Source organism: Halichoeres trimaculatus, unplaced genomic scaffold (genome assembly GCF_033239565.1).
Source record: "Halichoeres trimaculatus isolate MK-OKI-2021-1 unplaced genomic scaffold, fHalTri1.1 fHalTri1_scaffold_3, whole genome shotgun sequence".
Lineage (NCBI taxonomy): Eukaryota > Metazoa > Chordata > Actinopteri > Labriformes > Labridae > Halichoeres > Halichoeres trimaculatus.
In genome coordinates, this window is record NW_027437181.1 from 16,172,076 (window position 1) to 16,197,591 (window position 25,516).

The window sequence follows — 25,516 nt, forward strand, 5'->3', positions numbered from 1 at the left end:
CCGAGCGTCTATACACCGAAGTCAAAGGCCGCTCGAAAACCGCTCGTACTGGCTGGCGGAGAGGATTAAACCGAAACAAAATATGATCTTTTGATGGCTTACGTTCATCGAAGCAAGCCCACCATCGTGCATATGGAGTGTTTGAGGTTCGTAGTTTGTGGCAAATATGAAATAACGACGCTATAAACGAGCTTTCGTGGATATCTTGTTGTTTTCTGCATTGGACGTCTGTTTGTTGGTCTACACGGTCCTAACAAGCTAGCGCTAGCCTCGATACTAGAGAGCCACTCTGAGCTGCAATGGTCGACGCGAATGTATGCGTGTGCCTCCGGACCAGTCGAAACTGAACCGACGGCAACAAATGGGACCTTCCAGCATCGGTGGCAAACATCGCGGCATAGACTTAACATTACAAGTTTAGATATCTATCTGAATTTGTGGAAATTCACACTAAGGTAAGTCGCATTTGAGTTGGTCCTGCATTGCTAAGCGTTTACAACAACAAACTGACTCGCTGCCCCCGTGGTTGGCTGATTTCTGTTTTGCGACAAAGGTCAACTTGCAATTCCCAGTTATTCGGGAGTGAAATAGCATGGATATGCTTCAAATGCTATGTTGGTTACATGTGAATGTTACTCTATTTTCAGTGGAAATCTGCAGATATTTTTAGCACGCTGCTCAGGTTCTTGAACGCAGCCCGACTTAGTATGTGCCTCGATGTTGTTTTTGGAAATGTTGACAATATGAACACAAGCTCACAAATTTCCCTTTTAAACCCGTAATGCTGAAACTGGTATTTGTGTTAGATTCATGGCTACATACAGTAAGAGCCAAAAGTCCAGTGTTTGGCGTTATTAAGTCGTTTGTATGAGACGTGTAGTGCTTTTATTTTAACAGCGCATGCACGTGCGTGTAGACCTGGTGTATGTGGTCCTATCTCGTAAGCAGAAGTAAACTGACTTTCACTGTCTGTCCATAGTTAAGTCACAGATAATTTATGAGTTAAATGTTTTCACACTCTTCCTCTGTTTTCCTCAAAGTTCACCATATGCACGGTCCTATAACACAAGTATCATTGTCAGTAGGGAAGTGTGACAAAAACACTAGTGTATACCTTTTTAGTTTCATGAAGAATTTTTAACCACCAGCCTCTGCAGTCAAGTGTGCTCAGTGAAATAAATTCCTGTCATGGAGCACTGTGTCTTGTTTATATGCATGTGTGCTCTAGCACTACACCAAAACGGATCTGCTTAAAACCCTACTGTTAGAAACACGTTGAAACAAATCACACGTAGATGGTTTGTGAAATCACAGTGCTCCTGGTAGCTCATGAGCTACCTGGGTTTTTAGAAACTCTATAAACAGGAGACTGTGGTGGGCTGTTTGGATAGGAAGACTGTCACAATTACCAAAGTTAGGTCAGTGCAGTGCTTGTGTTTCTGTCTTCAAAATCATGCGAAGGAGGGGCAAAACATGGTGGGATTTGAAATGAGCTGTAGAGGAAATAGAATATGGAGGAGAAGCTCTCCACTTTGGTGCAGTACCAATGCTGAGGAAAACACTGCAGTGCCGCTGGTGGTGTTTTCCACCAAGATACTGAGAGTGCTTTAGCTGGTTGGGGCGTTCATGTTGACTACACTGCAGAGGCAGTGATGCATATCTCTGTCTCCCTAGAGCTTGCGTAGGTCCTATTTCTCTTTTATAGTAAAAGCCTCAATCCAGACACTGTCACATGCACTAATCTGTTTACATGAGGATTGTGATGTGTATGATGTGAAGTTAAAGTAAGTGTTTATACAGATAAGTGTAATGCTTAACACATGATCACATATCACTGATGGGTTTTCCACTTGAATGTGTAGAATTCAAATATGGTGGACACTTTTTGCTGTGTATGCTTTTCAGCTGGACTAACTAGAGGTTTATTTTATGAAGCTTGTTGCTCTTGGCTCGTAGTTGACAAATCTATTACAGCAGTGGGGACTTAGAATTGTGTGTATTCCTCTAAACCCATGGAGATGAAATACACTGCAGATATTTACAAATATCGCAGCACGTTTGTACCCAAAAAGAAAATCTGCAATTTTCTGCTGCTCAGCACTGCTGAGCTGACTGTCCCATTAGGTTTCCATGAATATCCGCTGTAGGTTGTGCCGGACCTTACTAGCATGACCCAAGAAATAAGCCAGGCTCCATGCTTGCAACAGGAAATGAAGTTCTGTGAGGTCAGGAAAGAAATGAGCTGTGATTATAATTTGAGGCCACAGGTTATTGGTAATTAAGAGACAAGCAACATGTCAATGTTTGAGCTTTTTTAGTAATTGTGACTCTTGCCTGACAACAATCCAGACAAAGTCGATTTCAGTGAAACTTCAAGGATAATTGCTGACCCTTGTGTATCCTCAGTCCATTGTGACAGTGCGATGAAAAAAAAACTACCTAAACAAGCTCTGTTGGTACATAACTCTTAGGCTAACATGAGTCTTGAGTTTTCTATCACATACTCTCTGAAGCTTACTTACCCCAAATGAGGAGGATGAAGAACACATAAAGTTCATTACAAACCGTTGAACTGATGAAAACATTACAACGAAAGTAACAGGATGCTCTCAGTTTCTGTGTTTGGGTCGCTCGTCAGTCACAGTTGCTGAGGACACCCAGATGGTTCTTATGGCCAAGCATCGTTGAATAACCCTCTGTGCACAAGTACTGAAGCTCAGAACGTTGAACCCAAATGAAAACACAAATCTCTTTGAGTCATTAAACATCTATCACGGGTGATACACAACACAGTGCAAAGTAAGAGGGCACTGCTGAAGTTGACATGATGTTACAGAATATGACTGCATATTAAATTGTCACCAGCACAGTTCATTAATCTCTCCTGACAACAACAATAAACTTTCTGCTTAATGTTTTTAAATGAATTACAGTCAACCTAAGAGACACTGAACCATAGGGTAAAAACAACCTTCATACTTATTCTAAGCAAGACTTCTCAGTGAGGTCTGTCTGGGAAGCTACCATAGGCAGTTATAGTCAAGCTCAACGTTGATGTAATTTTGCATCCAGTGTTCTCTCCTCAGCTGCTATGACAGTGATAGCTGGAAGCTTTGCTGTCAGTTGTTAAAAATGTACAGTTGGCAGAGCAGCAGGTGCCCCATGTACAGAGTCTACTGTCCTGCTCACACTAGTAAAGGAAATGGTTTTTACAGTCCATGCATGGTGCATGTCATGCCTGCCTCTACTGACATCCCTCATGAGTGGTTCTCCTGATTCAATCCTGGTTTTTGGAAACTAGCAGCTGACCTACGGCACTTTAAATATCCATAAGAATCTAAGTTGAACTTCTTAGCACACTCAGCGTGCCGTCTTTTTCACACCCCTGCGGTAGACAGCTATCGTTCATTCAACTTCATGAAACCAAACATAAACCGGTATTTTCTGAACTGATGAAACTCCTGTTGCTTCATTTCAACTTGTAGGTCAAAGGTTGTGCAATTATTCTTAAATGCGCTCCGCTGTGTGCCGAATATATATTTATATACCTCCCTATTAGTCTGTATATGCTCTTCAGAGAAGCCATGGCACCGTTCCTCGCGTGCAGGTGATCAAACTGAACATTGGTCAGCCTTAAGTAGTGCTTGGAAGCCAGTAATCCAGATGCTTTTCCTGGAGAACGCGCTGAAATCCAACAAGCTGTCTGTGTGTCCTCAGGTTATCTGAATGTAGTCAAACGAGGGTGAAGAACTAGTGGACTGTCCTTAAAGAAACCCATTTGATCACAGCTGTATAATCCTGTTATTAAATGGCTGAGTTTTTCATCAAGGCAGGGGCTGGAACCATGCAAGCCAAGACCAAGAAGTGTCTAACTTGACCAAACTTGCCTTACAAGCCTGTGCATTGAGAGGTTCAGAGCATTCAGAAACGTCCTTGCGGGACGCCGCCTATTTCCAGGAACTAATATGGTCTCTTTGTTCAGCCTTAGTTGCAAGTGTGGTGCTAAATGCATCAGGTTCATCAATCTGCACATTTCTGCAAAGCTTCGGTCTCAAATTGTGACCGTAAATATAAACATCTCCCTTCCTAAACAGGAACCATTGTGCTTGTAACCACAACACTGTCATGTGTTGAAGTAGCACATAGTCTGTTCAATATCAACATGCCTTATATTGCAACTTTTGTATATTTATGTGTGAGTGTCACAGGGTGATGCATTTCTGCTCTCATGCTGTTTTGAAACCTGTATTATATAATACTCAGATGTGTGGGTGGCTCATAGTATGCAATACATTGTGAAATTTCTCAGCGAATACTGTCTCAACAGAACTGTTTAGATTCCAGTGAGAGGCTAACATCCAGGTTGTGCAATTTGTATTTGCAAAAAGAGCTTTTAGCTTTAAGTCCAGCACCCACTCTGCCTGTCTGCCTTCTGTCCATGCTGCCTCTCCCCTCCCCCTCTCCTGAACAGAGTGTGGTCTCTTTAGGTAAACAAGCATGGCTACTCCTGTTTCTTGCCTGTCTTTGTCCATCTCTGCCTCCTTTTTTCTCTTCATGTCTTGGTCTCTCTGTCGCACTCGCCTCTCTTCCTCCCAGTTCGAGTTGTGTAAATCTTTTATAGCTGCTGTTCTACCAGTACCAATCTCTGTGGATACTGAAATGGCATCTGAAGCCCTTTGAAACTCAGCCTATTCCTTTGCCCCCTCCTCTATCCTCTAAGCGAAATGGAACAAAATGGCGGCCCCCAACCCTGCTGTTTCCCTCAGGGACCAAAGAACCTCATTTTGGGGTTTTAGAGGTCCTGGTGCTTGATTGTGTCTCCAGCTTGTGTTGGGGTGTGCTTACTTCCTTGCCTTCCGCTGTGCTGCTCTTCATAATATTTTCTCTTCCCTGCATCTCTTGCTCTTCAAAGGGAAAGATTCTTCATTCTGGCATGCTGCTGCTTCTCCACAAATGTGCTTTTTACAGACGTGGCTTTTGATCCTTCTGATCAAGGCTTGGCAAATGGACATGTTTTTCTCTTATTATTCAAGTGAATTAACTGATATACCTCAAACTTTTAGTCGTGCAGAAAATTTCAGTGAGCTGTATTGATAATGATAGGATGAAATATGATTGTGTTAAGGTTCAAAGAACAGAAGGCTTATACACTGTTGTGTGATTAATGTGGCAGTATTTGGTGGCTTGTTTATCAAATTTAGAATCTTGTTGGTTTAAGTTTCCAGCCTAAAAATATACCTGCTTAGCGTTCTATTTAGTGATTACTGGCAGTTAACTCATGAAACACTAGCTAGGTGGTTTTAGGGTTACTCTTACTGAAGAATTGCAGTTTTCTGTCTCTGATATAGAAAAACTGAACCGGTGAAGGTAACGCTATTTTGCCAATTGCTGTGTGCCCCTGTCTGGGCAGGCTTTAAGAAGGGGTGGTACAAATCTGGAGACAACAGTTGGCGTTATGATGGGGTGTGCTGTTGAGCAGGAGACTGCATGGGATGATGTATTCTCCATACGTAGTGTTGAAAATGTCCTGAGGTTAGTTGGCCCCAGTCTGCGATCTGATGGCAGTGACAGTCTGTGTGCTGTGTCCCTCTGGGCTTGACTGTCCTGGTCTGTTCAGCCTGTTGCTGACACACAGGGAGAAAGAGAAGTCAGGGTTGCTTACCTGGACTCATTCAGCCTTCTCTCCTTCATCTTGTCATTTTGCTTCTCTATTTCCAACCCTTTGAAACTGAACATTGTGGTTGAATCACAACAAGGAGACTTACTTAGTGCTTTGTGTAATTCACCTGAGACTAATGGTGGCCCAAAGTTGTTCCACCTCTGATCCCCTCAAAAAGATAGTGACAGAGGTGGAACAGGGAGTAGACTGTGGCAGTGTGAAGCGTCAGAATTGACAGGGAAGAACAGCGCTGTTTATAAATGTGAAGTCACACACCAGGTCAACAGCAATACATGGTTTCAGGCTACAATGAGACTGTAAAAGATAGTGTGATGGTGGAACTTGATTTTGGTGCTGTTATAGTTTATACGAGACTAATGTAGGTTGGAGCATAAGATCTTTTCAGTTTGTGTCTAAATGTTGGATCATCACTTCCTGAACTTGCCTTGGTCAGACATTGTTGATGTAAGACGCTGGTCCAAATTATGCTACTGTGTTACAGCTAGAGCTGAAACGATTCCTTGAATGATTCGAGTACTCGATGGCAAAAATTACTCGAGTAATTTTCTCCACCTCGAGGAATCGTTTAATTTTAGAAAAGATCAAAGAGTGGTATTTCAAATAGAGCTGAGGCCATATTAAGAGAGTTTTCAGACCCCTCAAGCTACCTCTTATACAAAAGAGCAACTAGCAACAAATCTAGCTTCTTTTATGGAGTTTGGAAACTAATGGGTCATTCTACGAAACGGGTGCCATTTGGGTCTGCAACATTTGATGAGATGTACAAGGCACAAAAAATGTGTCAAAGTGTGTTTACAGATTTTGGAGCTACCAAAGCAAGTGCTCTTATTGACATGCTGTATCAGAAAATTCTATTTCTTAAATAGAAAAATTTTCATTTGAAAAATAACTGCTCTTTAACTAAACAAAAATGTATTTATCCGATTACTCGATTATTTGATAGGATTTTCAGTTGAATACTCGAATACTAAAACATTTGATAGCTGCAGCCCTAGTTACAGCACAGTAACACACAAATCAGTCATATCAGTTTTACGCATTGTGTTTTGCACATTAATTTAGTCGTCAGTTGGAAATTGTTCCAAATTTTTGCCAGACCCTATGCAGAATTTTTCAGTGGTGGTGCCTCTCTTCAGTTTTCAAGTTCCATTTTGGGAAGCAAGATGTTTTTTTAAGGGTCCTAAAAAAGTTTACAGGCACTATGTGAGTTAAATCAACTGGAAGATCCTCTTGAGCTTTCATAATGCCATTGACTTTTATTTTCCCTTTTCTTCAGCCTTATTATTTACTTCTGCCAACATAGCTTCTTATTCTGGACATTAGAATTGGGCCAAAGTGGTAGTAGAGTAGTCTATGCGGAAGAGGCTCTGTAGAGACTGTTTAGATGAGACTTTTTTTTTTTTTTTGTCCTGCCCAGTCCTCATCACACTGTGTTGAATAAAATGGATCTGTTACCTCTGGGAGGAATCAGCTGTATCACTTTACTTGTGCCTCGACATCAGCCTCATGTTAGATGAGCTATGAGCTGAGACAGTGGGTAAGGGTGTGAGGACAAAGTGTTGGGTGGGGGGAGGGTAGAGGTGGTGTGGCCTGGCTGAATCTCAATCACCAAGGCCCTTTAGCAGGGCTGGCCTTTTGATGGGCCAGCTGCAGCCATTCATCCACCCGTTTACATCGAAATGCAACAACAGGAAGGGGGGAGGGGCATACTGTGGAGAGCTAGGCCTCTGCGCCTGTGCGGGTGGGATGTGAATGAAAAGCAAAGGCATACATAAATACCAAAGAGATGAGGTTTGCCAGCCAGGGCCTATACCCCGGCTCACCACATACATGCAGCTATACTTTGTTTCCCCCCAGCATGCTGTGGGGCAGTACGCTTAACACAAAGGGTCTAAGCACCCTTTTTGACCACTACATGCATTTTCACCACTCAGCTCTTTTCCGTCTTTACAGCCTGGCTGGTGGCTATAAAGAGGTTGTGATTCATCCCACTGTCCGCTTTAACAGCTCTCTCCTGTTACACCTATTGTCGATGCTGCTGTTTGTACTTTGCCTTCTTCCACATTTTGAGGGTAATTGCCTTCAGACAGATGATTTACTCATGTGAATTCTTGATAAAGGCTTATTTGTGAAGCTTGCATGGGCTGCAGAGTTTCAGGCTCCCACTTCTGGCCCACTGTAATGGAGGTCATATTGTGCTTTTGGCTGGAAGAAGACGCCTGCTCTGTAACTCATTAGGGGCTTATGATACAAACTGTAGCTCAGACAAATGAGGCCAGTGTGTCATTTATCAGAGTTTATCCAGCTTTCTAGGATAACTAAGATGTCCTCAGAGGTGTGCTTGTGACATTGATTGAGAGGCATTTTGGGGAATATGTGAGTCTTTTCAAATCAGCAGTAGTTCAAACCAAACACGTCCTCTGATTGACTTTAAAGGGGCTGTGAGGAGTTTAAAAGTGGTCTTGAAAAGTATCCCTCCTAGATATGTGCCCGATCGTAATTCACACTATAAAATGAGATTATCAGCACCAACAAAGGTTATTTCAAAATGCTACTTTGTAGTTTCTTCATAGCTTCCTGATCAGGTCAAGCAAGACTAGATTGATTTGTGGTTCGTCCAAGTCCCCATGACACCACACCAGCTGAAGAAGTCTAGATGTGAGAAAAGAGATTTTGTTTTTCTCTGCTGAAAACGATGGTTACGTTGGCTCTGCTTGGTAGATGAGCACCAACAGGAGATGACCAGGATTCACTGATGTAACACATTGCTGACACGTCTATCAGGATGGCTACGTACGAATTGACAGTTTGCTTGTTGTCAAGTTTGCCTGTGTTTATGTCATAGCACTGGGCTGCTATTAGCGCTACTTATAGCTGGCTACTGGCTTATGGTACAAACTTAGGTTTGTTTGTTGTCATATTTTAAACAACAGCGCTCTGTAACTGTGCTGATAAATACCTTCCCTCATCGCGTTGTATCTAGAGTGCAACCGATATGGGATTTTTGGGGCCGATGTCGATACCGATATGGGGGCAAAAAGAAGCCGATATCTGATATATAGGCCGATATCTGATATAAAGGCCGATATTCGATATATCGGCTGATATCCGATATATCAGCTGACATATGTAATAAATTCATTGACATTAACTTGTGAATTTATAAGCCCAGGTTAATCCTGCATGGTGTTATGAAGTGAGATGCTGTGTAGTAGCCTTATATTAATTAACACACAGGAGCAGAAGCGACAGAATCTCTGCGGAGCAAAAATTTTTATAATCGGCTATATATTGGCCGATGTTGATTAATCGGTGACAGGCTATAATCGGTTGGGCTGATTAATCGGTCGGGCTCTAGTTGTATCCAGTGAAAAGTTGTCTTGATCAAAGAAAATTAGTTAGTAGTAGTTTAGGACAGTATGTGTGACACTCTGGGCCAGAAGGTGGTGACGAGGCAGTCCAATTAAAACAGATCCTCCTTATAGCATCTTGAATGACATTAGTTTGCCACATCATACTCAACATTGGCGCTGATGACGTGCAAAAGTATTGGCACCACCAAAGCATCAAGATATTGATTTTCTTATCAGTTAAAAAAATCCTAAAAAGTTTAGGGTAATGGAAAATTGCAGCCAGTCACAGCTAAATTTTAGGCTCTTGCAAATAGCATGTGCAGGTCTATGCCCTGTTTAGAGACGTATAAAATATGACTGTAGAAAATGAACCTAGTTAGGGGTGAAGTAACAGTTGCTATTTAAATGCTTTCTTCAAAAACAAATACAACATCTTGATCCATGCTCACTACCTTAAAAAATAGACACACATATGTCAGCTCAAGGTTACATGGCAAACAGAGGAGGTTGTGTTACCGTCTCTATTTTTTGATTTTGGATAGATAAAATGAACAGCCAAATGTATGGTTTCAGATATCATAAAAAATACAAAAAACAGACCAACTGTCCCAAAAATGGGTTTTCTGCCTCTGTGATGGTCATCTAACAAGCACCTTTTTGCCTGGTTACCTGGGTGACTAGTCCCACCCCATCAAGTGTTTGATGGGTTGCCTGGAACAGCAATACAAGCACCTTTTAAACAGTACAGGCAGAGATGTGTCAGTAGTATCGCCCGAAGGAGCTTAACATACACTAAACAAACACTCTGAGTGGGCTGAGATAGGACTGAGTGCAGCGGTTTCTGTCTGTGTACTCACACTCCACTTGTTACACTCTCTCCACATTGGAACAAAACTCCACAAAAACTAGCTGGACAAAGGGTACAAGCTAACTGTGGCTAATTCTTTTCAGATAATAGTAGCCTGCTGAGTATAAGAAACCTGAGAAGACAGACAAAACTAAGCAGACTACCATGGGCTTGGCTATGAGTGAACAATATTTCACTCTGCTTGGAAGAGATGAGGTACCTTCCTGTTACACATGAGCCGTGTACACTGCTTCCTGTTAGATGTAGATGTTGATGTGTCAGACACAGTATTGAGTAACATTGCTGACATTAAGAGGCAAACATTTATACTTAATATATTCATCTTGATACCTATTGTACCCGGAGGACTGTGCCATTACTTAGCCCCAATCAGCACTATGTTCACATCTTCTTAAAGAGAAAGTTTTTCTATTATGTTTAACTTCCTTTCTCTGTCATTTGCATGTGACTTGTCAATTTTAATTTCTGTGAATTAGAGATAGGACTTAGTTCAAAATGTCTCAGATTAGGTGTAAGAAATGTATATTGAAGACGTTTTTAGCTCAACAGCATTTGCACAACTCTGGAGGTCCTGTTTTGATATCTGTCATTATTGCTCTTGTGCGTAGCTATGGTTCCCTGTTGTGTTAGGCTACAACATGTATTGGACACAATTTACCAATCTCAAATTGCCCTTTAGTTCCTAACAACAGATCTGTGGCAAAATAATGTTGTGTAGGATTTTGTGCAGCAGCTGACTGTTAAGCTTCACCTGTATGCTTAGCTCATAGCTAAAAGCTCATATTCAGAATACTTATATGATACTTTAATTCTATTGGCTACAGCATGTATTACATCTAACAGACATGGTGTGTCATATTCAGGTCATTACAGTACTTGAACTTTCAGCTATGCCATCAGGGAGTTTTCTGAAGTGAGTCAAAAGTGCAGTGGTGCTGCAGGAGCAGCTGCTTGGTTTAATAAGTTATTTTTTTATGAGTATTATTATTTTTGAAGTAATCAGACTTAAGAGTCTTGCCTATGTAAGAGCAAGACTGTCTGCAAACAGGCCAAAGACCCCCGTCCAATTCTTGTGAAGCTCGGCAAAGTCAAGCTTTTTCAATATGGCATTCGATGACAATATAGGCTTCAAAACTCTGTATTGGAAACAAATGGATAATAAATGATGTCTTAATGACTCCATAGCCATGTCCACACGTAGCCAGGTATTTTGGAAACCTCATATATTTTTATATGTTTTGGCCTGTCGTCCACATGTGACTGTAGTTTTACTCCACCGAAACAATGTTTTCTGAAAACTCTGGCCAAAGTGAAGATTTTGGAAAACCCTAGTTTCTTGGTTTTGTGTAGACGCCGGGAACAGACTTTTCGGTTCTCAAACATCACAGCTGAATGACAGGGCTCATCCTGATTGGTTGGCACGGGTTTGTCGCCTATAAGAACACTGCCCAATACGGGTTTGGCAAACTTCGAGCAGCACTCACTGGCAGATTTACCCATGTGGAAAAAGTATTTTTAAGAAGGAATGAGATATTCATTTTTGAAAAAAACCTGGCTACGTGTGTACAAGGCCTATGGTTGTGAGCAGTGCGGGTGAAAAAACACAACTTTGAAACTTTAACTGTTAATTTTTTATGAGAGATTTTCCTTTTTGTCCTAAGTTACATAGCAATCATACCAGATATGCTGTCTTTCCTATTTGTACTTCCCAATCCTTCCTCTGTTAAAGTGCACACCTAGTGATGTCCCAGAGGAGGCACTGTACGTGTTACAGACATTTTCATTTGAAGCTTAAAAAAAGCCTGGGTATATGTGCAAAACTTAAAGCAAGTACATAATCTAAAGAAATGTCATAAGAAGCAAGATGGCAAGACATAAGGTGTTACTAAAATTAGCTCACCCACCTGCCTGTTATCCACACTGCTCCTACTTGTCACACTGCTGTGCTGTTAATACAGTTCGATGCTTATTTTGCTTTTACAGCTAGCCGTGGAACTGATGAAATAATCCCATTATTCTTTATCTTGTGACAGCACGCTGCATGTATATTTAGTACCGTGCATGTAGAATTGACTGATGATGGTTTGAAATATAATCAGGTTAAAAATGACAATCCATTGTGTCTAAGCACCTACACAGGACAGAGGAAGGGTATGATGGCTGGTTATAATCATATGTTAGTGTGTATTTCATATGCAGTCATGTTGTTGTTGTTGATGAAGTATTAACATGATGAATTGGTTATATTAACCAGGAAGTCAGCAACCCTATATCTATTTTGATAACTCACTGTGTCATTATCGTACAATAATTCCACATTTACCACAGTTCCAGGCTTCCATATGTAGCATTTTTCAGTCACCGTGTAGTTAAAAATAAAACATTTTAACTCTTATTTTAGTGCCGGGGTAGGAATTAGTGCTTGTGTTCAGCCAGAGCAGTCAGCAGAGAGTGGAAAATCACATCATCTTCAGTTAGCCTGCACAGGGACTTTCCCTGCTGAATATGTGGCAACACAGAGCCCTTCTTAAAGCTACAGGCCAGAATGTGTTTGGCTGTTGTATCGAGGCTCGTACATCCATATTGTATCCCTGTGTCACACTGCAGAGACACTTCACTGAGTTATTTGTTTTGCCAAGAAAGGAGGCCGTCTAAATGAGAAGTGGTAAATAGAAGAACAGGAAATACAGAGGACATTTTAAGTTGGCCTGGAGTGACCAATAATCTTTCCAACATTTCACTGTGTTTGTTTGCCAAGACTCGGAATAGTCGCAGATCTGTGATTGGACGACTGCACTTAACCAGACACTGATCTTTGAAGTTCTTTGATACCAGAACCTTCCTCCCTATAAATACATTGCCTTGTTTTTGTGCTTGTGTGTGTGTGTGTGTGTGTGTGTGTGTGTGTGTGTGTGTGTGTGTGTGTGTGTGTGTGTGTGTGTGTGTGTGTGTGTGTGTGTGTGTGTGTGTGTGTGTGTGTGTGTGTGTGTGTGTGTGTGTGTGTGTGTGTCACTCATACTCCCTGCAGTGAATCTTTTTTTAGAAACAGCAGCCAGCAGTGTAATCTCTGGTGTGGATGTAGGACAGTCTTTTATTCCTTCTCATTACTTATGCAAAGCCAGCTCTCACCCACCATCACTTCATGGCCTGTTTGGATATGCAGTCTTATTATAAAAAGGTGAACAGTTAAATGTGTTCGCTCAATGTACTGTATGTTTTCATTTTGTGCTAATTGTGCAAACTTTGTAATATTACTGTTTTTTCCTCGGTAGATGATTTTTGAAAATCCTGTGTAAAATTTAACATGTGTTCAGAAACCATGTCTTTGTATTCCTTTCAACAGAAAAGGAAAGTAACTGAGGGAATATTTACATATTATAGTTCCTTAAAAAAGATTGGTGTGCTAACATTTCTTCCAAATTATTCAGGGATGTGATACTTCTAGATTATTTTGGAATTGGTAATGGTTAAACAGGAAGATTAGGAGACTTAAGGACCTCTACAGGCCAAATTTGACAAAACTTCTCATTTGTAAGTATCCATCCTCATGCTTGTGTTGAGCTTGAGCTTGAATTGACTGAATGTGTTGTTAGAAGGTGAAGATTTTAACTCACACAGCGTGACTAACTTTGTACAGCTAAATTGAATATCACCAGGGCCTCTCCTTAAACACTTGTATGTTACTCAAGTGATTCCATAAAAAGCAAGTTCCTGGAGTTCACAGTCCTATTCTCTTGGCATCAGGAATTTTTGAAATACTGGTTTTGCCTAGATTGCCGCTTGTGCCGATTTTTGGTTTATCTGTGCTGTAGGTTAGGATGCTAGAAGTCTCACTCTGTTATTTATTTTGCTGTTTTGTTTACCGTTCATACACTGTGTGACACGTCACTAACTTTGAAGATTGTAAGGGTGCAAGATGTCCCAAGCCTTGGCAATTCCATGCCTGAAATTTTTTTAAGGGTTTAAAGAAAATAATATCACTCTACATCACCATAAACTCCTTTTAATGTCACTGAGTAAATACAAAGCCCCATCCAGTGTTGCCAGATTGGGGAGTTTTCCGCTCAGTTGGGCTCCTTTTGATTACATCTGGAAGGGAAAAAATGCATTGGGCGGGTGTATAATATTTGGGCTGCTTTTGCCAACATCTGGCATTTTTTTATATTGTGGAAACAGCACAACAAACTGTTATTTTATGGTTTGAAAACAGTACAATTACAAAATTCAGAATACTTAATTCACTCGTATTATATTCAATTAAAAACACATTTATTTGCAGTGAGTTATTCAGTCGCTATCAATGTCGCCATAACAACGTGACGTCACATCAACAAACTAACATAGTGCGCCAACACAGAAGCCTGAGGTTGAAGCCCGCATGCTCAACTTGGGCCTGGCACTGGGATACCAGAGGTGCATTTTTTCCACATTTTCTGTGACATGCACTGTCTGTAGTAATACAACTTGCCATTTGGGCTTAAATGTTTAATACTGTAAATGCATTTAAATCCAAGTTTATTAAAATATCAAATGTTTTTGTGTGTAAAACACTATTGGGCGTTTTTTTGCGAAGTGGGTGGGTTTTGGAACGTGATTGGGCGGAAATAGCTCAACCAAATTTGGCAACACTGGCCCGATGTGTGTGTGACTGAGTCTGAGTGGACTTGGTGTGGACTTGCACAGGGGGGAAACTTTCACATATGAGACCAAGGAGTCAACTGTCAAAATGTTTTGCTGTCAAAAAAAAATCACACTAGGAAGACTGGTCAACACTGATGAAACAAAAGGGTACCAAGAATTGGATCTAGTCTTGCATTACAACAGCCACATTTTTTGAAAGCATCTCTCAGATAGTTAAGACATAGCATTGAACCTGTACACACACAAAACTGTTCAACATTTAGCAACTGTAATTTGCAATTCTCAATTTTGTTCATTCTTGAATTCCCTGTGTATAGTCTGTAAAAAACGCATTGTTGCTTATGAACCTTGTGTCATTGCTGTTGCATGTTGCTGCAGCTTTTCTCTTATGAATCACTTGTCTATTAAACTATTTTGTAATCAAGAGCCTCATCTGGAGTTTGGAATGTAGTGATTGTCCACATAAGAAACATTTTATCAAAATCCTCTGAAATTTTCCGTTCAAAGCCTGCCCTGCTTTCCCCCTCAGCATGTTGATGTATGTGTGGCTCTGGAGATACAGACACAGTCGCTCTTCACAACCACATACACATGTTCAATGTAGTCGTGCGCTCCGTGTTTAATTTGAACGCATCACACTCTGTGATTCTTGGACAGATTAAATCATCTCCTGCTCTCAGTCCTGTGGTGCACTGTTATGCTGCTCTCTCACACACTTGGCTCAGCTCTCCTCCTGTCCTCTCTCTAACCGTCCCAACACCCGTGTTCTCTCTGCTGTTTGCTTACACTTCCACTATGCTGCCTCTTCTCTTCCATCTTTAGATCTGGAAGCTCAGCAGTAAGAATGCATACTGCATCCTCACATGGTCCTCACCCCTCCGTCTCTCTCTTTCTCTGACAGTCTCCTCCCTCATCTCCAACTCTCTGCAGTAGCCTTGGTTCCTCAGGAAGCACTGCTCGCAGGAAGCTAAGGGCGTTGGACCTGTTCGCCTTATTTCCTTCTGTGGAGAAAGGCATTGTAAACTATATGCAGTGGGTGCTTTTCTCTGCTGCTAGATTCTAAATCTTTGTCTTCTTGTGATTTGAAAAAAATGGCTTTTGTATTTTCTTAATTAAAATTTCTGTACTTAACTGTATTGAACTCAGAGTGAATATCTAATAATCAAAGTTGAACAGAAATGTGTTCTTGAGGAGTGGTTCTTTAAACCCGTCCATTCAGCACATTTCTCTTTTTTTTCTGCAAAGAAACACAACAGATTTTCTCTGTTAAGTCTTTTTTTACTGTATTTTTGTACAGACAAATGTATGAACAGTGCTTTCCACCAGGAGGTAATTTGGTAGCCCTCAAGAAAGTGTTAAATGACCATGGTCTAGAGAAATGTGCAGCTGTGTGCAGCGTGTTCACATGGCTGCAGTCACATCTCCACAGTATAGAGAGAGAGCTGTTGATTGCTTTTCATCTCAGAGATCAAACCTTAGCAGCAGACCCCTGTGTGATTTTCTCTTCTCGTCTAACAGTGAGGAATTAAGAACATACTGAACATCTAAACCCCTAAAAAACTTTTCTTAAAGGTTGTCTTAACATAAACGTGTGCACTCACTGAAACAGTATCCCCACTCTGTATGCTCTGCAGCACTTTCAGGAGGCTGTAATTCATGCACACTGTGTCCTGGTGTATAGACAGCTTTCCAATGAGGGCGAAATGAGAAATCTGTAAAAGAAAACCCTGGAGTGTTTGCGTCAGGCTCAAGCCTGTCCAAAAGACGTAGAGGTGCACTCACTGTCAAAGAGCAGAATACAGTAAAAGACAGGTCTGAAATGGCTCCACATCCAGGTGACAGAGGCATCATGCTCACACACTCTCACATACACCGAGGTGGATTATTTCAGCTAGGTGCTGTCAGCTTAATGTAAAAATGAACCACACATGGAATGGTGAGCAAATTTTCTGTTGGTTAAAAAGCCCAGTGACAACCATATTGCTTATTACCACTAGATTGTTGATGCTTCTTAGGCCCTATTTACACAACTTTTCACCTTTTCAAAACACAAAAATGCAGAGTAAAAAATTTGCGGATACACTGAAAATCGAAGGGACTGGAAACGTTGTAGTAGGCATGCCAGGCCTGTTGTTGGCGCTATAACAGTCTTGTCCAGAAGCGGCTTTTGATAGATTTCCACCGAAGTCGAGTTGGGTCGATCATCTGGAGTATTGGCAAATGCTAAGTGCAGAAGTAGAGCAACAGATGCACATTTTGTGGAAATACAGTCTGCAAGTTTAGCTGTCCATGACAATAGTAACGACGGTACTGTTGTATGTGCAAAGAATGATGTCAGCCTTTCCACTGAAAATGCTGGCTTGCCATTTACACAACAACGATGGCTGTAGCTTTTCAGAAAAAAAATCACTTTAGAGGCTGTTTTCAAAAGTTTGCACTTTAGGTCGGCTAAAACAATGTTTTTGTGCAAAAGAGCAGTCAAAACACAACAATACTTTTGCATTTCATCCTCAAGCTATTGTCATGTAAACAGCCCCTTAAAGTGATACTCCAGGATGGAACAAGTTGGGTCCTATCACAAGGTTTAGGGCAGAAATTACCCCTACAGCAGTGATTTTGTGCAGCAGAAGCCCAGAGCGCTCGCACCAAACACCCCCTCCATGCTCGGCTGCCGGTTTCCTCTGCATTCAGACGGGGCCATATTTTACTTGACCAAAAACACAAATAAACGGACTCCCACCGAAAAAACCTGATACCGGTCTGCATTCACCCTTTATTTAGAGAATTTTCAGCGCATTACTTTTACACAAAAACACCGCTAAAAAAGGCCGTAGTTCTCATCAGTCCGTTTATTTGTGTTTTTGGTCAAGTAAAATACGGCCCCATCTGAATGCAGAGGAAACCGGTGGAGGAGCATGGAGGGGGTGTTTGGTGCGAGCGCCCTGGGCTTCTGCTGCACAAAATCACTGCTGTAGGGGTAATTTCTGCCCTAAACCTTGTGATAGGACCCAACTTGTCCCATCCCGAAGTATCACTTTAAGCTGTTAGGACCTTGGGCAGCGCTTGCATAGTTTTGGAAGCAAACCAGAGTACCATTCAAGTGGACAAGAGAGGGACAGTAAAGTTCACAAAGCCAACACAGGTACAGGCCAAAGGGGCTATAAATGACTATGCTTGTCAATGTATAAAAATATTAAACTTATTACTATCCACTGAAGTTGTGACCTGATGGCATAACTTGGTACAAAAGATAAGGTAGTTTGCCGTTTGGTAGATTATGTCTTTGTTGTAACAATGCTTCTTGACAATAGATCCTAAACTGCTGGAAAGCCTGTTTATTCCCAGTTTAAATTGGATGGCATTGTTAAGGAGCATGCATTTGTGGGTTACGCCCATGAAAAATCTTGCAAATTTTCTGTGCCATTACCTTAACACAGCTCTTTGTACTATGTTTGTAACTACTTGCACAATGTGACAATGGGGAATCTGGATAACTTCTGGATAGTTGTGTAATCTAGTTGCAAATATGATTTGTTTGTCTTGTGTAGTCCAAAAGGTGTTGCCAGTCTCCCATCTCCTTCCTAAGTATTCATGATAAATAAGTGATTTGGATCTTTTATGTTCAATTCTTCCACAGCCTTGTTGATGAGCCGCCTGTCTGAATGGTTCTTGGTCTATTCTTGCTTACTTGTTCATTTAAGAATCGGAACTAGGAAAGTACTTTTGCTATCATTCTTTGTACTGTTGTCGTATGAAGCAGACATATTTGAATTTTAATTGTGCAGTCCATTGTTGGACAAACTATTGAATGCAAAAGAAAAGCAACAGTTGGGACTTTATAAAACACATGAGGCACTGCAAGTCTTCTCCACATTCTTAGAAAATCTTTATGAGCATATCAGCCACACATGACCGAGAGGCATGTTTCAGATGAAAAATGTATATTGAGACACACAAGAGATTCACATCTGTGTGTGGACTCAGATAGCTGTCTCTTCAGCTGGATACACGATTAAGTATATCTGTGGAGACAATGTGTGTCAGCCAGAGATATTTATTAAATGCCTACATTTCAACCAGCTGAGATTTGTGTGGGTGAGCGGATGGCCGCAGGCTTTCAGAACCAACACAGTCGACTTGTTCTGTGGTGTTAGAGCATGTGCGGGGTGTTGATGTCGATAATGTACCATGTGCAGCTACCCCTCCATTTCCAACATTCACAGAGCCGTGTCTTTCACTGCAACCATGGCAACAGAAAAATGACAAATGGCAGAAGTGTGGAAACGCTCAGGTTGTGTGTGCAGCTGAATGACAGAGCAAGCTTTTATGATGGAAAATCAAATCACAGTGTCAGTGAATAGGCTTGGCTGGCCTTCACCAACTGTATAATACCATTGTTAGAAACACTGAATTTTCCATTGCGAAATGATTGGATGAAACTTTTCCTCTAAAATGTAATCTACCATAGTAGGCAATGGATTTTTATCCAAAGTTGAAAATTGAATGCCACATTCCAGTTCCTAGTTATAAATGCAAAGTCATGATCAGTAGTTGGGCAATAACCAGCACTGCAGAACAGGCTGAAGTCTTCTGTCTGTTTATAAAATGTGTTTTGTAATTGAGGAAGATGAAAAGAAAATATAAGTTTAAATGAATGACCTTTAGATCTCACTTTAGCTTTCTTCGTAAAATAATCTGTTTCTGTAAAAGTGACGTGCAGATTTCAGTCCTGAGAACCCTGCTTCTAGGCACTGAGAAAGCTGAACTAAGAAAGGATGAAGCCATCATTCTGTTTTTACTAAAGAACATTTCAGATCAGGAGCCTGTGTCAGTCTTGTTCCCTTGTCTTGGGAATATTAACCTGTTACCACAGTTGCACTATGGACAGGCTGTAAGTATATTGATGCAGGTGACAGTATGACGTGAAAATATTTTAGGAAAGGCATTTTTGATGCATGTTCAGTGTGTGCACAAACCATAGACTGTACAAAAGGAATGCACAATAAGAAATATTTAAACCGATATTTAACTGCTTCTCGTGGCTGATACCAATACCAATAACCGTTTAGTTATTAATTTTATATTTAATATAATCATTATATAGTCTGCAGTTTTTGCACAAACAAAAAAATATAAACTGCAAGAATGATAAAATGACATTTTAGTAGCTCTAGCCTAAACATTACAGGAGATAACAGTCCTGGCTCCTCAAACTTGTATTTATTTTTTGTGTGATTAAGGCAACACAACAAGTCAAAAACAATAATACATTTTGAGTACCCTTGGGATGTGTCATATTACACACATAGGCAAGTGGTTCAAACACAAGTAAAATCAAAATAAAATCTACTGTTATTGCACAATGAATTTACTTGCATCTTAGTATGGGCTTTTCAAAACTTTTGGCCTATGGTCAGCTTCTATAGATTGAAAAGACAGCATCAAAAAAGTTGCATTCGCAACAAAAGGTGTTTACAGAAATCATGTGCTCTAACTGCACAGGGCATTATAGAGATTTCACTGAAATATTGTTGTTTAGAATAAAACTTAAAATGATTTTCAATTTCCGATACTCAACATTTCCTACCCTCCTCCAAAGTACATACTTTTCAATTGTTACTCTGTCTCAAGTATCTTTTCTATTTAAGTGAGGGTATCAGTGGGACGTTTTTTTTTGTTTTTTTTTTTAAATAAAAAGAAGCACCTCTGCTTTCTCACATCCAATTCTGTTTCTTTCTTTTATCAATAACATTTGCAGCAGCAGAAAAAAGACATTTGCTGTCTATGCTGGTACATGGGGCTGATAGGTGTTTCTTTGTGAGTAAAGCAAGGTCTGGGAACCTGGATTTGTTGCTTCTCCAGTACTCCAAGGGGCTTTCAGATCTGGGAAACAGGGGTTCTGATAGGTACCCTTTTATTTAAAGTAGAACAAGAGCAAGGAACAAAATTATGTTTTTAACATTACTGTTTTGGTCTATTTGTTAGAGACATTCAAAACTTTTTTTTAAACAATAAATTAACTACCTGCCCTTCTGTTTGGCTTTGGGCCTGCTCTTTTGTGATATCCAAGTTCTCTTCAAGAATTTCTTCATACATGTCCATTAAGGAAACATTGTTGTTTCTATCTGCCTTGCTCTTCTTCACTTTTGGCTCATCCACATTCGCTGCTGGTGCACAGCGATGCAAAATTTCTTCTTGAGATTTAAAAAAAATGGCTTTTGTATTTTCTTAATTAAAATTTGTGTACTTGACTGCATTGACCTCTAAGGGAAGTTCAGAATTTCTGTTGCGACCTTTTTTGTCGCATGGTCAAAATAGCAGTCCTTATACCTCGGGTCCAAGATTGTCGCAAGAAGAAACAGGGGCTCTGTTGTGATGTGACTCAATCGTTGTTCTATGGCTTGCAATAAGGTGCTCTTGGAAGTGTTAACTCCATGATCTGTTGTAACAGTTTTGTTCAACAGCTGTTTCAAAGCCTTAGTGGATGGGATCACATCGGTTGCTGTGGCTGTAGCTGAGCTTGTGTTTTTTGTCAGCTGTTCACATGGGTTACATAAAGTCAACATATTTTCAATTAAAGTCCATTGATGTGGGTTCAGAAAAGCAGATAATTCAAAATCTTTTGCATATGCTGCAAGAACTCGCCTCTGCTCCAACAAACATCTCAGCATGTAGAATCTACTATTCCATCTAGTGGCTACATCCTGTTGAAGCCTTGTCTCTTTGATGCCTACTTGTTTCTGTAAGTCTCTTAGATGTAAGTTAGAAAGTTGGAAGTGTTTGAAGTAACCAAGTATTTTCCTGCTGATGGAAACACAGTCTATAATGCTTCTTTGGCTCAGCACAGCCTTGTTTACTGTGAGCTGTACAGTGTGTGCCATACAGCCCACGCTGAAGAGCCCATAGTCCTCCATGGCCTTCGTCATGTTACGGGCATTATCCCTTCGCACAACATGCACTTTTTCTTTTGATATACCCCACTGCTTAAGCATGGTTTCAAAAGCTTGGCATATCATTGCTGCTGTATGCAACCTAGAGTTCTCCTGTGCATGCACCAAGGTTTTTTGCATCTGAAAGTCTTACCACTGAGCAGTTAAGCGAAGTATACTGACCGAACTAACATCAGAAGTCCATATGTCCGTAGTGAAACTAATATGCAGTCTGTTCTTGTTGATCAGGTTATGAATGTAAGTGGCGACTAAATCATACAAGGCAGGGAGGGAAATGTCTGAGAAGAAGCGGCAACTTTGGAGGGTATCACACTGCTCCAAATGCTCAACTAATTTGCAAAAAGCTGTGTCCTTCACCTGGAAAAAGGCTGGTTGCCAAGTGCTATGGATCTCATTACTTTGTTGTTTATGGCTGTGGCCTTTTCACTGTCTCTAGAAAACTTTTAACAGTTCTCAAATGCCTGCTGAATGGGGACTTCCACGGCCTGTGTTGTTGTTATTGCTGCTTTAGCTTTAGTGCTCGTACCTGCTAACGCGGCTGCTTCATACTGTTTTAATACAGTGGCCACATTGGAAGTCAGGCAGGCTTCGAGTCTCAGCACTAGGGATGGGTACCTTTCACATTTGAAACAATATGGTACTAGGGCTGCACGATTATCGCAATGTCAGCACATGCAATTACGTAATCGCAAAAGAGGTTATCACAATCGCAATCGCAATGTCAGCACATGCAATTCAGATTTTTCTCCATGATAACCAAGCAAGTCTGTAGACTCATCATGACACAACTTTTTTTATTAAATCGCAAGCACAACCGCAATCGCAATATTGTCCACATAATCGCAAATCGCACCTTTTCCCCAAATCGTGAAGCACTAAATGGTACCAATGCCCAGTACCTGGCAATCGGTACCAGTACTCAACGGTACCAATTTTTGGTACTTTTTTGTATTTATGTGGTAAAAATATCATTTTTTTAATAATAAGATATAATTTGTTTTCAATTTAACCTACTAATTCTGTAATATAGAACCTTGAAACTCTGTGTTTATGTCCAGTATGGAAAATCAGCTACTCTTCCACTCCCTCACAGTCACAAGGATGCGTAAGGTACCTAAACATGGTACCTTTTGATTTTATGTGAATTGGTACCCGGTACTTTTGACAGGATTCGGTCGGTACCTATAAAAGTACCTAATTAGGTAACCAAACTCTACTCAGCTCACAAACAGCTACAGGCTGCTTGTCAGTCATGTGAGCTAAGCTGTGATTGGGTGAACTCGCAATCTGACTATCTTTTAAACTACAGAGTTAGGAAAAAAATCACCCTGTCTCATAATTTTAAACCAGAGGTTGCCGCTTGGTACAAACATGCGTGACACTCACCACTCAGACATGTATCGACATTCTGACCAGAAGCAGGTAAAATGAAAAACATGAATTGTCTTGTCTTCACATCTGTCAGCAAAGGGGGTATGTCAGGCAACATTTGATGTTATTATTGAAGCAGGAAAATGAGCGAGCATAAGTGTGTGAAAGACCTTGACATTGGGAAATTGTGCCAGAATATCATTAATAGTTAATCAGAAAATTGTAAACAGTAACTCTAGTCATGATATTTCCAATATTTTTCTGTAAACAGGAAGTTGGTCTGCAACAAGCACTGGCTGACAAAACAGGTTATTTCCTTTATATGAATTCAAACGAAGACAACAAAAATGCTTTTTAAATTTAAGCAAAGCATCATAAGTATGTAAGTTTACTAAATACAATAAAATAAACTACATTAAAGAGAATATATCTTCGCCTTTTTCAATCTTTCCCATACATAAACTTATTGTTTTAAACAGATCTACCTAGTAATGACTACCGAGTTAGTAAATTCCTACATACTTTTACTTACTTTTATGGGTATGGATTGAATTCCATTTGTCATACTGAGTACTGATTTGCTCAAAATCAAAGATTACCATGCTTAGGTACCTAAACGCATCTTTGTGACTGTGAGAGTGGAGGAATAGGTAATTTTTCCATACTGGACATGAAAACAGAATTTCAAGGTTAAATTTCAAAGAACTAATGTAATAAATTGATAAATGTTGAGATTTTATCATTAAACAAATTAGTATTTATTACTACATAAACACACACCAAAATACCTTAAATTAGTACTGTTGAGTACTGATACCAATTGCCAGGTACCAGGCTCTGATACCGTTTCAAATGTGAAAGGTATCCATCCCCAGACCTACCTGTCAGGAGTGCTGGAAGCCTGCTGATCTGGGAAGGTCTCCTACTTTTTAACTCTTTATCCTGCTGTTTTTCCAACCTGTGATTTCTCCTGATTATCACCCAAATTTTATGTTTAGTCCTCTGCGGAGAGTTCAGAGCTGCATAAATTTTAAAGAGAGGAGGCTGACTCTTAAACAGTGAAATGATTGTTGTTAAGTTTGTCTGTCTTAAGTGTGTGATCATAGACTGTGTGTGATGTGCATAGTGTGTACGCGATGGCGCGTTCTCTTCATCAAAACACTCGCACTAACGCAGTCAGATAATTTCTTACTTGCACATGCTGAAAAAATCTTGCACATGTGACCATTTGGTCGCAGTCTTGAGCCCTGCAAGGTTATTGGTGGTTCTGATTGAAAGACATCAGAACAGGAGAGGCACCGCTGTTAGTATCACACTACTCATGTTAACCTCCTGTCCACCACCTGAAGTGACGAGGGCATCAGAACTGAACCACAGAGCAAGGGTTGAAGGTGGCCTTGAGGAACATGATGCCATTGACATTTTCTCCAACTTTAAGTCAAATCCACTTCTCCAGGATGTTCTGGACAATGAAGTCTGATCAATGGAGGCCTCACCCCCCAACCTACTGGTTTCAAAGGATCTGAGGATTTTGGAGGTCTAGTGAAGTCCATGTTTGCCAACACAGGGGTGTTTTTTGACCTCAACCTGATGAGAGAGGGGATACACAATATTGTGCAGTTAGTGTGAATGTTTTGGCTTATCAATGTGAATAGATATTAGTATTGCCATTTTTGTCATAGATAAAATAAGTTGACAAGGGTGATTATTTGTCGTGTCATTGTGTAACGTTTCCATTAACCGCCACATGATTCACAGGGATGTAAAAGTTCTGTCTAGATGTTACCCATAGTTTGAGACATGTATCTACATATATCTACAAGAATATCTACAGCACTTTTAAAAACAATCCATCACAGGAACATTTTATGTCCTAAAGAGCAAACTAAGTAAAGCTCATACCTCATTAATCACCTTCTGATGTGACTGTAAAGACTTTTTGTGTTGTAATGTAAGAATTTTTCTGTACTCCTTGAAACAAGTTGCATAATACTTCATAAGCAACTTCCCTCTCTTGGTCCCCTGCATTTTCGTGTTTTGTCTATGCAGCACTTCTTTTGCTGTAACGACACTGCTGCAAGTGCAGCATCCAAAAAGAGGCTGTACACTTTGAAAAACAATGAGTGAAACATTTCATAGGATGTGGTGTCCTGCTGCAAAACAGCATTATATCACTGTTACTTACTATCTGTGCTCCTTGAGGGAAATTCACAGAAAAACTGCTTACTTCTTCTTTGTGTTTGTACTTATATGAATGATTATATCTGTTTGATTAAATGGGTAGGGATGTATCTTTTTGATTTCAGTTAATCAAATGTTCATTTGTTTTGCATGAGATGTTGAGCACCACTGCATTATCTGTGTAACCCTGAAAAATTATGAGAAGTAAAAATGTATTCAGCTGATGCATTTGAAGAGGCAGCATACCTATGAATTGATCTTTGCAGTTTTTGTTTTCCTGCATCAAAATCTATGAAATATGGAAATGTGTATGCCTGAGCTTCACAGCAGAACTGATACCTGTAATAGTATATTCTGGAAATACAGGAACACATGCAAGTTGAGGCCATTTGAAAAGACATTTTTTTGAATGTGAATATGTTTTTCTCTCAGTCCAGAGAGCTTGTTACCTTGACAACAGCTGAAGATTTGT

The 25,516-nt window shown here is 40.4% G+C and overlaps 1 protein-coding gene across 2 annotated transcripts in view; it reads left to right on the forward strand.

Moving 5' to 3' along the window:
* Positions 1 to 25,516, forward strand: part of ankrd11 (ankyrin repeat domain 11) — a 114,612-nt gene continuing 89,096 nt past the window's right edge. For both annotated transcript variants that reach the window (XM_074666936.1, XM_074666938.1), the window contains exon 1: positions 1 to 455. The gene's annotated coding sequence lies outside the window, so the exon portion shown is untranslated. The remainder of the gene's footprint in view (positions 456 to 25,516) is intronic.